The sequence below is a fragment of the Zea mays genome, chromosome 3, assembly GCF_902167145.1.
Source record: "Zea mays cultivar B73 chromosome 3, Zm-B73-REFERENCE-NAM-5.0, whole genome shotgun sequence".
NCBI classification, from domain to species: domain Eukaryota; kingdom Viridiplantae; phylum Streptophyta; class Magnoliopsida; order Poales; family Poaceae; genus Zea; species Zea mays.
Window position 1 is genome coordinate 43,822,173 of NC_050098.1, and position 14,384 is coordinate 43,836,556.

General features: G+C 42.5%; 1 long non-coding RNA gene across 1 annotated transcript; it reads right to left on the bottom strand.

Annotated features, from left to right (window-relative positions):
• Positions 1 to 10,450: 10,450 nt before the first annotated feature.
• Positions 10,451 to 14,004, bottom strand: LOC103650020 (uncharacterized). The gene is made up of 4 exons (XR_563859.1): positions 13,538 to 14,004; positions 12,531 to 13,427; positions 12,127 to 12,228; positions 10,451 to 10,791 (listed from the first exon to the last, which is right to left on the bottom strand). It is a non-coding gene; the product is annotated as an uncharacterized lncRNA (long non-coding RNA).
• Positions 14,005 to 14,384: the final 380 nt, after the last annotated feature.

Genomic DNA, 14,384 nt, shown 5'->3' on the forward strand with positions numbered 1-14,384 from the left:
GAGATATGATCAAAGGTATATAAAATAGCTATGTGTGCAATGTTTCAATCAAAATTCTGAGAATCAAGAATATTTAGCTCATTCCTAAGTTTGCTAAAGGTTTTCTCATCTAGTGGCTTGGTAAAGATATCGGCTAATTGATTCTTGGTGTTTACATAGGTTATTTCGATATCCCCCTTTTGTTGGTGATCCCTCAGAAAGTGATACCGGATGTCTATGTGCTTAGTGCGGCTGTGTTCATCGGGATTATCCGCCATGCGGATTGCACTCTCATTATCACATAGGAGAGGGACTTTTCTCAATTTGTAGCCATAGTCCCTAAGGGTTTGCCTCATCCAAAGTAACTGCGCACAACAATGGACTGTGGTAATGTACTCGGCTTTGTCGGTGGAAAGAGCTATAGAGTTTTGTTTCTTTGAAGCCCATGACACCAGGAATCTTCCCAGAAACTGACAAGTCCTTGATGTGCTCTTTCTATCAATTTTACACCCTGCCCAATCGGCATCGGAATATCCTACTAAATCAAAAGTGGATCCCTTGGGGTACCATAGCCCAAACTTAGAAGTGTAAACTAAATACCTCATGATTCTCTTCACGACCCTAAGGTGAACTTCCTTAGGATCGGCTTGGAACCTTGCACACATGCATATAGAAAGCATAATATCCGATCGAGATGCACATAAGTAGAGTAAAGATCCTATCATCGACCGGTATACCTTTTGATCTACATATTTACCTCCCGTGTTGAGTTCGAGATGCCCATTAGTTCCCATGGGTGTCTTGATGGGTTTACCATCCTTCATTCCAAACTTCTTGAGTATGTCTTGAATGTACTTAGTTTGGCTGATGAAGGTACCATCTTGGAGTTGCGTGATTTGAAATCCTAGGAAATACTTCAACTCCTCCATCATAGACATCTCGAATTTTTGTATCATGATCTTACTAAACTCTTCATAAGTTGATTTGTTAGTAGTCCCAAATATAATATCATCAACATAAATTTGGCAAACAAACAAATCTTTTGCAACAATTTAAGTAAAGAGAGTAGGATCGGCTTTTCCAACTTTGAAACCTTAGTGATAAGGAAATCTCGCAGGCATTCATACCATGCTCTTGGGGCTTGCTTGAGCCCATAAAGCGCCTTTGAGAGTTTATACACATGGTTAGGGTACTCACTATCTTCAAAGCTGGAAGGTTGCTCAACATAGACCTCTTCCTTGATAGGTCCATTGAGAAAGGCACTTTTCACGTCCATTTGATAAAGCTTAAAGCCATGGTAAGTAGCATAGGCAAGTAATATACAATTTGACTCAAGCCTAGCTATGAGTGCATAAGTTTCATCGAAATCCAAACCTTCAACTTGTCAATAACCTTTGGCCACAAGTCGAGCTTTGTTCCTTGTCACCACACCATGCTCATCTTGCTTGTTGCGAAAGACCTACTTGGTACCTACAACATTTTGATTAGGACGTGGAACTAAATGCCATACCTCATTCCTCGTGAAGTTGTTGAGCTCCTCTTGCATTGCCAGCACCCAATCTGGATCCTTAGTGCATCCTCTACCCTGTATGGATCAATAGAGGAAACAAAAGAGTAATGTTCACAGAAATGAGAAACTCGAGATCTAGTAGTTACCCCTTATGAATGTCACCAAGGATGGAGTTGACGGGGTGATCTCGTTGAATTGCTTGGTGGACTCTTGGGTGTGGCGGTCTTTGATCCTGAATTTCTTGATCATCTTCCTTGTCTTCATTAACTTTATCTCCCCCTTGATCATTGTCCTCTTCTTGAGGTGGCTCATCTTCTTGATCTTCATCATTTTGAGCCTGATCCTCATCTTGAGTTGGTGGAGATGCTTGGTTGGAAGATGATGGTTGATCTTGTGCTTGTGTGGGCTCTTCGGATTCCTTAGCACACACATCCCCAATGGACATGTTCCTTAGCGCAACGCACGAAGCCTCTTCGTCATCTAATTCATCAAGATCAACTTGCTCCACTTGGGAGCCATTAGTCTCATCAAACACAATGTCACAAGAAACTTCAACCAATCCAGTGGACTTGTTGAAGACTCTATATGCCCTTGTGTTTGAGTCATAACCAAGTAAAAAGCCTTCTACAGCTTTAGGAGAAAATTTAGATTTTCTACCTCTCTTAATAAGAATAAAGCATTTACTCCCAAAGACTCTAAAATATGAAACATTTGGCTTTTTACCGGTGAGGAGTTCATATGATGTCTTCTTGAGGATTCGGTGAAGATATAACCGGTTAATGGAGTAGCAGGCGGTGTTAATCGCCTCGGCCCAAACCCGGTCCGATGTCTTGTACTCATCAAGCATGATCCTTGCCATATCCAGTAGAGTTCTATTCTTCCTCTCCACTACACCGTTTTGTTGAGGTGTGTAGGGAGAAGAGAACTCATGCTTGATGCCCTCTTCCTCAAGAAATCCTTCAATTTGAGAGTTCTTGAACTCCGTCCCATTATCGCTTCTTATCTTTTTGATCCCTAATCCGAACTCGTTGAGCCCGTCTTAAGAATCCTTTTAAGGTCTCTTGGGTTTGTGATTTTTCCTGCAAAAAGAACACCCAAGTGAAGCGAGAATAGTCATCCACAATAACTAGACAGTACTTACTCCCGCCGATGCTTATGTAAGCGATCAGGCCGAATAGGTCCATGTGGAGTAGCTCGAGTGGCCTGTCCGTCGTCATTATGTTCTTGTGTGGATGGTGGACTCCAACTTGCTTCCCTGCTTGACATGCGCTACAAACCCTGTCTTTCTCAAAATGAACATTGGTTAGTCCTAAAATGTGCTCTCCCTTTAGAAGCTTGTGAAGATTTTTCATCCCAACATGGGCAAGTCGGTGATGCCAGAGCCAACCCATATTAGTCTTAGCAATTAAGCAAGTGTTAAGTTCAGCTTTGTTTTCATTAAAATCAACTAAATATAGCTGACCTTCTAACACTCCCTTAAATGCTATTGAATCATCACTTCTTCTAAGGACAGTAACACTTATATCTGTAAAGAGACAGTTGTAGCCCATTTTGCATAATTGAGAAACAGAAAGCAAATTGTAATCTAAAAAATCTACAAGAAAAACATTAGAAATGGAATGGTCAGGTGATATAGCAAATTTACCCAAACCTTTGACCAAACCTTGATTTCCATCCCCGAATGTGATAGCTCTTTGGGGATCTTCATTTTTCTCATAGGAGGAGAACATTCTCTTCTCCCATGTCATGTGGTTTGTGCACCCGCTATCAATTATCCAACTTGAACCACCAGATGCATAAACCTACAAAACAATTTTAGGCCTTGTTCTTAGGTACCCAAACAGTCTTGGGTCCTTTGACGTTAGAAACAAGCACTTTGGGTACCCAAACACAAGTTTTGGAGCTCTTATGTTTGCCCCCAACATATTTGGCAACTACTTTGCCTGATTTGTTAGTTAAAACATATGATGCATCAAAAGTCTTAAATGAAACATTATGCTCATTTGATGCAGCAGGAATTTTCTTTCTAGGCATTTTAATATGTGTGGTATGCCTAGAGCTAGAAGCCTCATTTTTATACATGAATGGATGGTGAGAAATATTATGAGGTTTCTTAGCATGAATCTTCCTAATCTTATGTTCAGGATAGTTTGCAGGATATAAAATGTAACCCTCATTATCCTGAACCATGGTAGCCTTTCACTTAACAAAATTAGATAATATTTTAGGGGCATTAAGCTTGACATTGCTCCCCTGTTGGAAACCAATGCCATCCTTAATGCCAGGGCGTCTCCCTTTATAAAGCATGCTTCTAGCAAATTTAAACTTTTCATTGTCAAGTTCATGCTCATTAATTTTAGTAGTTAATTTAGCTATGTGATCATTTTATTGTTTAATCATAGCAAAGTGATCATCAATAGCTTCTACATTAATACCTCTACATCTAGTGCAAATAGAAACATGATCAACAATAGATGTAGAGGGTTTGCAAATATTTAATTCTTCTATCTTAGATTTTAATCTAGCATTCTCATCTCTAAGACATGAAATAGAATCATTGCAAACATTCAATTCTTTAGCCTTAGAAATTAAACTAGCATTTTCATTTCTAAGACTAGTAATTGAATCCTGACAAATGCTAAGATCCTTAGTTAAGTTCTCACATTTTTCTATTTTCTGAGCTTAAGCATTTTTTAGTTTAACAATTTTTCTGTTCTCTTTAATTAGGAAGTCCTCTTGGCTATCCAAGAGTTTATCCTTCTCATTAATTGCTTCAATTAATTCATTAAATTTTTTCTTTTGATCCATGCTAAGGTTGGCAAAAAGAGACATTAAATTGTCTTCACTATCACTAGAGCTACCCTCATCGCTAGATGTTGTATGTTTAGGGGTGGCTCTAGAGTGTACCTTCTTCTTCTTGCTGTCCTTAGCGATAAGACACTTGTGGCAAACGTTGGGGAAGAGGAGGCCTTTGTTGACGGCGATGTTGGCGGCGTCCTCGTCGGAGTAGGAGTCGGTGGAGCTCTCATCGGAGTCCCATTCCCGACATATGTGGGCATCACCGCCCTTCTTCTTGTAGTATCTCTTCTTCTTCTTCTTCTTCTTCTTCTTCTTCTTCTTCTTCTCTTTCTTGTCATCGTCCCTGTCACTTCCACTAGAAATAGGACATTTAGCAATAAAGTGACCGGACTTACCACACCGGTAGCATACCTTCTTGGAGCGGGACTTGTAATCTTTCCCCCTCCTTTGTTTGAGGATTTGACGGAAGCTCTTAATGATGAGCGTCATTTCCTCATTGTCGAGCTTGGAGGCGTCAATGGGAAGCCTACTTGATATAGACTCCTCTTTCTTTTCTTCCGTCGCTTTGAATGCGACGGGTTGCACCTCAGGTGTGGAGGTGGCGCCTTGCTCCAAGTTGACAATATGTTTGGAGTTTTTGATCATTAGCTCAAAGCTCACAAACTTGCGTATCACTTCCTCGGGAGACATTAGTTTATATCTAGGATCCCCACGAATTAATTGTACTTCAGTAGGATTGCAAAAAACAAGGGAACTTAGAATAACCTTGACCATTTCATGGTCATCCCACTTGGTGCTCTTGAGGTTGCGCACTTGGTTGACCATCGTTTTGAGTCGGTTGTACATGGCTTGCGGCTCTTCTCCTTTGTTGAGGACAAATCGACCGAGCTCCCCCTCGATTGTCTCCCGCTTGGTGATCTTGGTCACCTCATCCCCTTCGTGCGCGGTCTTGAGGATGTCCCAAATTTCTTTGGCGGCCTTTAATCCTTGCACCTTTTTATACTCCTCTCGACATAAAGAGGCGAGGAGTATAGAAGTTGCTTGGGAGTTAAAGTGCCGGATTCTGGCGGCCTCATCCGAGTCATAGTCCTTGTCCCCCACTTGTGGTACCTGCGCTCCAAATTCAACTATGTCCCATATGCTTTCGTGGAGTGAGGTTAGATGATGCCTCATTTTATCACTCCACGTACAATAATCTTCACCATCAAAATATGGTGGTTTGCCTAGGGGAACGAAAAGTAATGGAGCGCACTTTGAAATATGGGGATAGCGAAGAGGCATCTTACTATACTTCTTGCGCTCATGGCACTTAGAAGCGACGGATGACTCGGAGCTTGATGTGGAGGGTGATGAAGAGTCGGCTTCGTAGTAGACCACCTTTTTCATCTTCTTATTTTTGTCACCTTTTCGATGCGACTTGATGGAGGAAGAGGATTCCTCTTTGTGTTTGTTGTCGGACTCTCTTGAGAGAGTCCTCCCCAAGCTTGCGGACTTGTCGCCGGTCATGATCTCCCTCTTGGCGTGATCTCCAGACATCACTTCGAGTTAGTTAGGCTCTTAATGAAGCACTAGCTCCAATACCAATTAAAAGTCACCTAGAGGGGGGGGTGAATAGGCGAAACCTGAAATTTATAAACTTAAACTTGCACTAAGGCCGGGGTTAGCGCTAGAATTAAATTGGAGTGCGGAAGACAGTTCTCCTTGCTTAGAGTTGCTCAATCAATGTGGATGACCTTTGGGAGCAAACTCAAATCAATATGAGCAAGGGAACTTTCAGAGACGGAAAACAAACCAAGTGAGGATTGACGAGTGAACGTAGTGATTTATTTTATCGAGGTTTGGTTCCAAAGAACCTGGTCCCCGTTGAGGAGGCCACAAAGGCCGGGTCTATTTCAACCCTTTCCCTCTCTCAATCGGTCACTAAGACCAGTTGAGTGCTTCTTCTTAATCTCATGGGTCACTAAGACCCTGCAAGGATCACCACACAATTAGGTGCCTCTTGCAAGCTTTACAATTCACTTAGAAGGTTGAGAAAGAGATGAAGAAAGCACGATTGTGAAAACCAAGCAACAAGAGCGACAAATAACACACTGATCACTCTCTCTCAAGTCACTAATCACTAATGATCACTTGTCTCAATTGTGGAACTTGGAGAGATTGGAAGCTTTGATTGTGTCTTTGAATGGATTGCTAGCTCTTGTATTGAATGTGAAGGATTGGAGTGCTTGGGTGAAGTGAATGGAGGTGGTTGGGGTTGTATTTATAGCCTCCAACCACTTCTTAGTCGTTGCTCCCTTTCTGCCAACCGCGGACGGTCCGCGCCCCTGGTCCGGGCGGTTCGCCCCTGCACATCAATGGCTGAAATCGCTTGGTCTCGGACGATGCTCACTTCTCCATCGGGTTTTTCTGGTTCTTCACCGATCGGACGGTCCGCGCCTGAGGCCAGACGATCCGCGCTTGGTCTCGGACGGTGCTTGCTTCTCCATCGGACGGTCCGTATTGTAGACTTGTGTTTTTGCAGTGTTCCTGTCCGAGGGTCACCCTAGTGTCGCGGACGGTTCGCCGCAAGGGCCAGGACGATCCACGCTTAGGTATTTTTCCAAAAAACTTCTCGTGTCCAGAATAATCTACGGTATTCCGGACAGTCGATTTAGAATAGTTGTAGATGAACTTATGCACCTGTGAAATGATCAACTAGGAAAACTGGTTAGTCCATAAGGTTTGTGATAGTCGTCAAACACCAAAATCGATTATAGGAAATGTTGAGACTATTTCCCTTTCAGGTTGCGTCTCGTAGACAGGAAGTGGACCATTCAAGGCATCGTCCACATATCATGCTTCTTTCACCATCATGCGTCCGCTCACGAATTTTCCAAGGATTTCCTCAGGTGTCATCTTGGTGTACCTGGGGTTTTCACGAATGAGGATTACAAGATGAGGATCAATAATAGTGAATGACCTGAGCATGAGTCGGATGACATCATGATTCGTCCATCTTGTACTCCCGTAGCTTTGGATTTTGTTGACAAGGATCTTGAGCATGTTGTACGTCTGTGTTGGCTCTTCTCCCCTTATCATCGCAAATCTCCCCAACTCGCCTTCCACCAGTTCCATTTTTGTAATCATGGTGGCATCATTTCCCTCATGTGATATCTTGAGGGTATCCCAGATTTGCTTAGCATTGTCTAAGCTGCTCACTTTATTGTATTCATCCCTGCATAGAGACGCTAGCAAGACAGTGGTGGCTTGGGCATTTTTATGAATTTGCTCATTTATGCATACGGGGTTATCAGTATTATCAAAATGCATTCCATTTTCTACAATATCCCAGATACTAGGATGGAGTGAGAATAAATGACTATGCATTTTATGACTCCAAAACGAATAATCCTCTCCATCAAAGTGTGGGGGTTTTCCAAGTGAAATTGATAGTAAATGAGCATTTGAATTGTAAGGGATGCGAGAATAATCAAAGGAGTAATTCTGATTAATCGTTTTCTTTTTCGATGAAGAGTCTTCATCGTCGTCATCCCTTGGTGAAGAAGAGGAGGCGTCGCTGTCGTAGTAGATAATCTTCTTGATGCGCCCTTCTTCTTCCCATCCCTCTTCTTGTGACTCGAGCCAGAGTCAGTGGGCTTGTCCTCTCTAGGCTCGTTGAGGAGGGACTCCTCCTTGTCGTTGATCACCATCCCCTTGCCCTTAGGATCCATCTCTTCGGGCGGTTAGTCCCTTAGATGAAGAGTACGACTCTGATACCAATTGAGAGCTCCTAGAGGGGGGGTGAATAGGTGATCCTGTAAAATCAAGTACTAAATAGCCAAAACTTGGTTATGAAGTGTTAGTGCGATTTAAAAACAGGTTGCTAAAGTGTGATCTTTAGAAGAAAACAAATCACAATTAAGATGGAGACAAGACACTGTGATTTTTATCCCGTGGTTCGGCTAAAGCCTACTCCACATTGTGGTGACCTCCTTCGGTCAAGGATTGCACTCAATCCCTCTCAAGTGATCCAATGATCCACTTTGAGTACCACGGTTTCCTTCCTTTGTAGTTTTTCCCGTTTGCGAGGAATCTCCATAAATTGGAGCCTCTCGCCCTTACAATCTTTGATCACAAGAGAAGCACAAGAGTAAGGGAGGTAAAGCAACACACGCAAGACTCAATTAGCAGCAAGCGCACACACTCAAGCCAAGACGTGAGCACAAAACACGGCGCAGGGAGTTCACAACTCAAATGGTGCTCAAATCTCTAACACAGTGATCCAAATGCGTGGCGGCGGAGTCTAGGTGTCTAGGAATGATCAGAGAATGCTTGGTGTACTGCTCCATGCGCCTAGGAGTCCCTTTTATAGCCCCAAGGCAGCTAGGAGCCGTTGGAGATCCAATTGGAAGGCAATTCTTGCCTTCTGTCGGGTGGCGCACCGAACAGTCCGGTGCACCACCCGACATGATCAGTAGCAGTCCGGTGCCCGATCTCCTTCCTTATCGGGCGCAGACGACTATTGGACCTTTGGTCCCATTGGCGCGCCGGACACTGTTCGGTGCACACCAGACAACCCAGTGTGAGCAACTGACCGTTGGCGTGGGCCAGGCGTCGCCCGCTGATTGCGCTGCCTACCGTTGGCCGCGGGCGCCGTTGGCTCACCGGATAGTCCGGTGCACACCAGACAGTCCGGTGCACACCAGACAGTCCGGTGAATTTTAGCCGTGGCGCCTTCGCTTTTTCCCGAGAGCGACGAGTTCGTCGCCGGACCAACCTGGGCACCGGACACTGTCCGGTGCACCACAGGCTGGTTCAGGTTTGGCTGAACTTACCCAAAACTTCTCCTGTCCGATTCCAGTTTTCTTGGCTATGTTCCTAGCACTTAGAGAGATATGTTAGTATCCAAAAACATTTTACTAGGGCTAGAAACATACCTTGATTCTTGATTTGCACTTCTCAACCACTTAGCTCATATGAACTAAAACATTATGTGTTGGGCATCTAATCACCAAAACACTTATAGAAATGGCCCAAGGGCACATTTCCCTTTCAGTTCACAATGACTGACTGAACGAACAAATATTATAAAATGACATAATTCTACCATACAGAGACCAAATAAGAGAGTTTGTGAGCTCAAGTTTCTAAAATAAGTCACATGAAGTCAAACTTACAAAAAAAGATAGATCAAAATATGGAGTGATTGCTAAAGTCAGGCATCAATAAAAACTGGTGCGCTCTATATAAATTATGCTACTTCGTAGTAATTACTAACGTTTAAAACCCACAAATAACCTTTCATTTTACTGTTAGCGTGACAAATTATTGAGGCTCCATCTAATTCAGCAACCTCAAACACCATGGAGTCCATTGCGCCAATGTGGTCTCAGAAATGACCTAATGCTTGCAAGAGCCAAGAACGTCGTGCCGTGCTTGGGCTGTAGCCTCGGTCCGTAGTGCTGGCCCGCTCCGACACGATTATATTTTTTTAAATTTTACGAAAAACGTATATACATATATAAAATTTATATTCAATATTAAAAACATTTGACCATGATGTTCTAATGGTTAGACAGCTTCATCCAGTGTCTTCCGCCCTTCTTCCATCAGGACATGGGTTCGTACCCCACCTCCTGCACTGTTTTTTAAAATTTTATGCTGATTTAATCAAATGGACCGACAGGCTAACGGGCTGGTCCGACACAGTCAGCAGGCCGGCATGACGTGCCTGTGCCATAGTTGTGGCCCACGTGCATCTCGCCCGTGCCGGGCCGCCGTTTGGCCATCTATAGGCGTGCAACAGATTAATTTGAAATAGTTATGAGGGGTTATTTGTAAAAATATGACGCAGGATGACCGTTGAAACTGGTGCTTTAAGTATAATATAGAATATAGATATAGATATACTCGTCTTGCCAACAGAAATTGAGGGTTTAAATTCTACCAAATTTATTTTGAACAGAAAAATTCTATCAATTCAAATATAAATACTCCCTCCATCTAGGCACGACGACTTTTGAGAAGTGAAAAAGGTGTGATGTGCACAAAACAAGAAAGAGAGATGAATATAAAGATATACTAGATCAGGGGGCCCTATCCAATACAAAGGAAAAAAACATGAAGTGGTAAGGATTTGATAATACTGTTTGAAAGCTTGAGCGCGAGACAAACAGAGGAATAAAGCAGCGATTAAAGTTGCAGTTGTTTTCTGTTTCAGCAAGTTACCATACATAGAGGTGCGACATAGTATAACGATCAGTCCCATCACAGTAGCAAGCTGATCCAAAATAAGGTGACATGATCTAAGTCTACGTCATGCGTCGCACGTAGGGACACATCACAGTGGGATGTATATACATGGTATTGGTAAACATAGCTTGGCTGATGCAATCCACACAGTTATGTACATAGACTTCAGCAAACTACAAGTCAGGTCCACTTCAATCCACAAAAGCTAAGCAAAATATCCATCCAGCTTAAGAATATCATCTGTTATGTGTTCAAACTCAGATTTGTGGAGGCTGCAAACAAGAAATAAATGAATGTGAGCATAAAAGCGTCATAAATATTCCATGTGTCATGTTCCATCAACTTACAAAAAATTGGCAGCTAAATTCATTCTATTTCACAACCATTTAACTCTTAGCCACACTCGCAACCATTGCTGATGAAGTTTTTTCCCATCAATAAAAGTAGCATGGGAAGTAAGGTGGTAACGTGGACGACCCAATACCACATTTTGGGCTATTTGGAAGATGCTTTTGCAGGTCACCAATATCCAACAATCGATTCTTGTATTTCTCTCTACATTTCTATACAAACAGCATGATAACTCGATTTGCAATGCACGATAATCATACAAATTCAAAAGATTAGATTGAGATTAAAATATATGCAATGTTGCATAGCGTTGCACCTGGACAATCACGTGGAATTGGATAATAGTATTCCTAGTAAACCTCAGGTGAACACCCTAAAAAAGTGCGATGTAAAAATTGTTCAAGACTTTATTAAATATAGAAGACACATCACAAGATTGCATCTCTAAATTACTATTATTAGAATGGCATTCAATTCCAATATTTCATGTGTCATGTTCCTTCCACCAAAAAGAAATTGGCATCTGAATTCATTGCATTTGACAACCATTTAACTACAATCAGTGAATCACTGCAATTAATCTGTGACTCAATGGTTGGGTCACCTTACTATGAAGCAATAGCTTGACCTCTCTCATTGCGTTGTAAAAGAATCCTTCATTGGCAAAATCAGGGTTGGAGGATGATTTTTTTCTTAGTTCATAGTTGCATTTAAGCACTAAGTCTGATGTGCTGTCGAGAGAATGCTATGACAACACTTAGCTTGCACTTTGAATCAAACAAAACTGATATTGAGGGATTACATGGCCTTCTGGGTTTAGCTGCAAGTTCAGGACAACTATTTATAAAGAAAACTGAACTAATGCCATATAAATGCATTTTAAATAAATACGATGCTAGTAACATACAACTTTTTTGCTAGCTTCAAGCCGTTTGGATCTCTCATTAAATCATGCAGTGCCTAGTTGTCATGTTATTATTTTTACTGTTGCATTCTTATGTTTAGTAATTCTATCGGAGCCTCTACTGTATGTGTGAAGGTGGAAACCTGAGGAAGCTTTTGTATGAACACTATCAAACTAATAAGGACAAATGTATCACGCAACAGAGTAACAATCTGTAGTAACAAATAGCGAACATGATGGACTCATGAATATCGATCACCATCCCAAACTTGTAAGTGGATATATGCAGTTTTCCTTTTATAAAAAAAGAATCAAACGACTACATAGGATATGAAGAAGCTCAATGATGAACCTATCTCTCGATGCGCAGGAAGCTTCATGCAGTAAGATGGTTGTGTACCTCCTCATCGACGAGGACCATATGTCTTTTGTTAAAAAAAGTGTTCATGTGCATCTGCAAAGAAAAATAAGTATAATATAATAAAATTTAGCTCCATATAATATATTGTTAATCAAAGTTAACTTTTTTATTTAAGAGAGATGTAGATGGGCTAACATTTGTGACCAAAATAAATATGCTATAGTTTTATCAGTGGCAATACTATATTTCAAATATTTTATTGTGCCCAAAACTACATTTGTTTTCTAACAAAGAGGACATTCAATAACCAAATAGTTTGTGCATGATTAATAATTTCAACCACACAATATTCAAGTCAAGTTTGCATACGAAAACAAAGGTTTAGTATGCCTTACAACTCTGAAAGTGAATTGAGGCTTCCAAATAGTACAACAATTTGCTGAAATAGCGAATTGGGGCTGAGATTGCTGCATTGCACCCAACAGTTCATTGCAGTTAGATTGTGTTAACTAACAAGATCAACACAGAAAGAATTACATCTTTACATTGGACAGAAACTTACTGGTGCTCAAGCGAAACCAAGTTGGATATAGAATATTGACCCAGTGAAGCTATTTTTCGCCAGATTCATGTATTTGCTTTGAATCAAATTTCAAGAATCGAATAGCATGAATAATATGTACAGGTTATGAGGCATCACATAAAGGTAAGGTTTGATGGCAACTGGTATGTTATGAAAAATTTGGCTACAAAATTAAGCTGAACAACATTTAATACTATCTATGCAGAACAACATAATGTATGACCATAACTCTCATCATAGCAACCATGTAAAAGCAAAGTGTTATATCTATATTATCCCCAGCACAGTATGCTGATAGCTATTATAATACTCATTTGGTCATTACAGTAGTGATGACCCTTTTTTGGTGGAAAAGCAGGGCAACAATGGTGGATGGATGTACATGTAAATGCTAAGCACACTAACAAACTTTTAAGCAAACAACATGAGAAAAAGTTATAGAGTGGTCGTGCCAAATTAAAGGAGCCGAAGTGAAGTTGGAGAAGAAAAGAGAAAACACTGGTGTTTTCGTAGGAATGTTAGAAGCATAGCTCAATGTGACAGACAAAATATCTTGTCGTTTGAGAATCTGCCTACATTGAAGTGACGATGGAGCCCGAGCAGGAGACACCTATCCACTTGGTAGGGCAGGGGTCGCCACCGCTGGCGGATCACCCGATGAGCTGTGTTGGGTTGTTCCTGGAGCTATAGAGATTCCCCAAGCCCGCAACTGCAAGAACCAGCAAAGCACCGATCATACATGTATTAACTTAGTTGCTAAAACACAAGCCAAGAATGCTGAGCCAGGGAAGGTGGTATTGTCTGCTAAAACTGCATTACCATTGCCAGCAGCGATGTTGGCTTCCGCCACCACCACAAGCGCGATGAGGAGGAGGCTGACCGCCAATGTCGAGGGTGAGCACCTCGATGACGAAGGTGGGCTACAGGTTGACGATGTCCTCGGTGCGGAGGCTAGAGCTAGTCGTCGTGTCGTAGTTGTGCAGCGCCTCCACAAGCTCTGACGGCTTCAATAGCAGGAAGGAGAAGGAGCTTGCCATCCCCTCCGTAGCCCCGCTGGCTTCAACAACAGGAAGGAGACGGAGCTTGACATCCCCTCCGTCGTGGGCACCACGGGCAAACAGAATCGAATAGGTTTCTACGCCTTTGTAGGCAGGCAGACAGCAACGTTGGGGTTTCCGTCTTCCCGCACTCCTTGCCCCGGCGACTAGGCCGCTCACCCACATGTGCTGTGACGGCAATGCCACTCCCCAGCCCCTCCACTCGACCATTCTTGGTCGAACTAACGCGGGGTCAGAACGTCAGAGAAGGAAGGGAGGGAGGAAAGGGGGACAAGGCCATTTGGCGTACCTAGCGACTGTGGCCTCGAGGTGGGGCGGTGGACAGGCCCAGCACGGACGACAGAGACTTGGTGGCAAGGTCAGGAGGAGGCAGACGCGTGACGAGGCTGCAGAGGGCGAGCGGACGTTGACGTGAACGACTACGTCGAATTGAAGAAAACACAATCGGGTCCACCTTCCACACTCGTCGTGACGCCAGCGTTGCCAGCCGCGTGAAACGCGGAGGGAGCCCCAAACCCCCGCGTCTTTTAAGACTTTAGATTGAGAGAAAAAAGAGAGAATAAAAATGTATTGAGATACTATAAGGTTAAATATTTTAGGATAAAAAT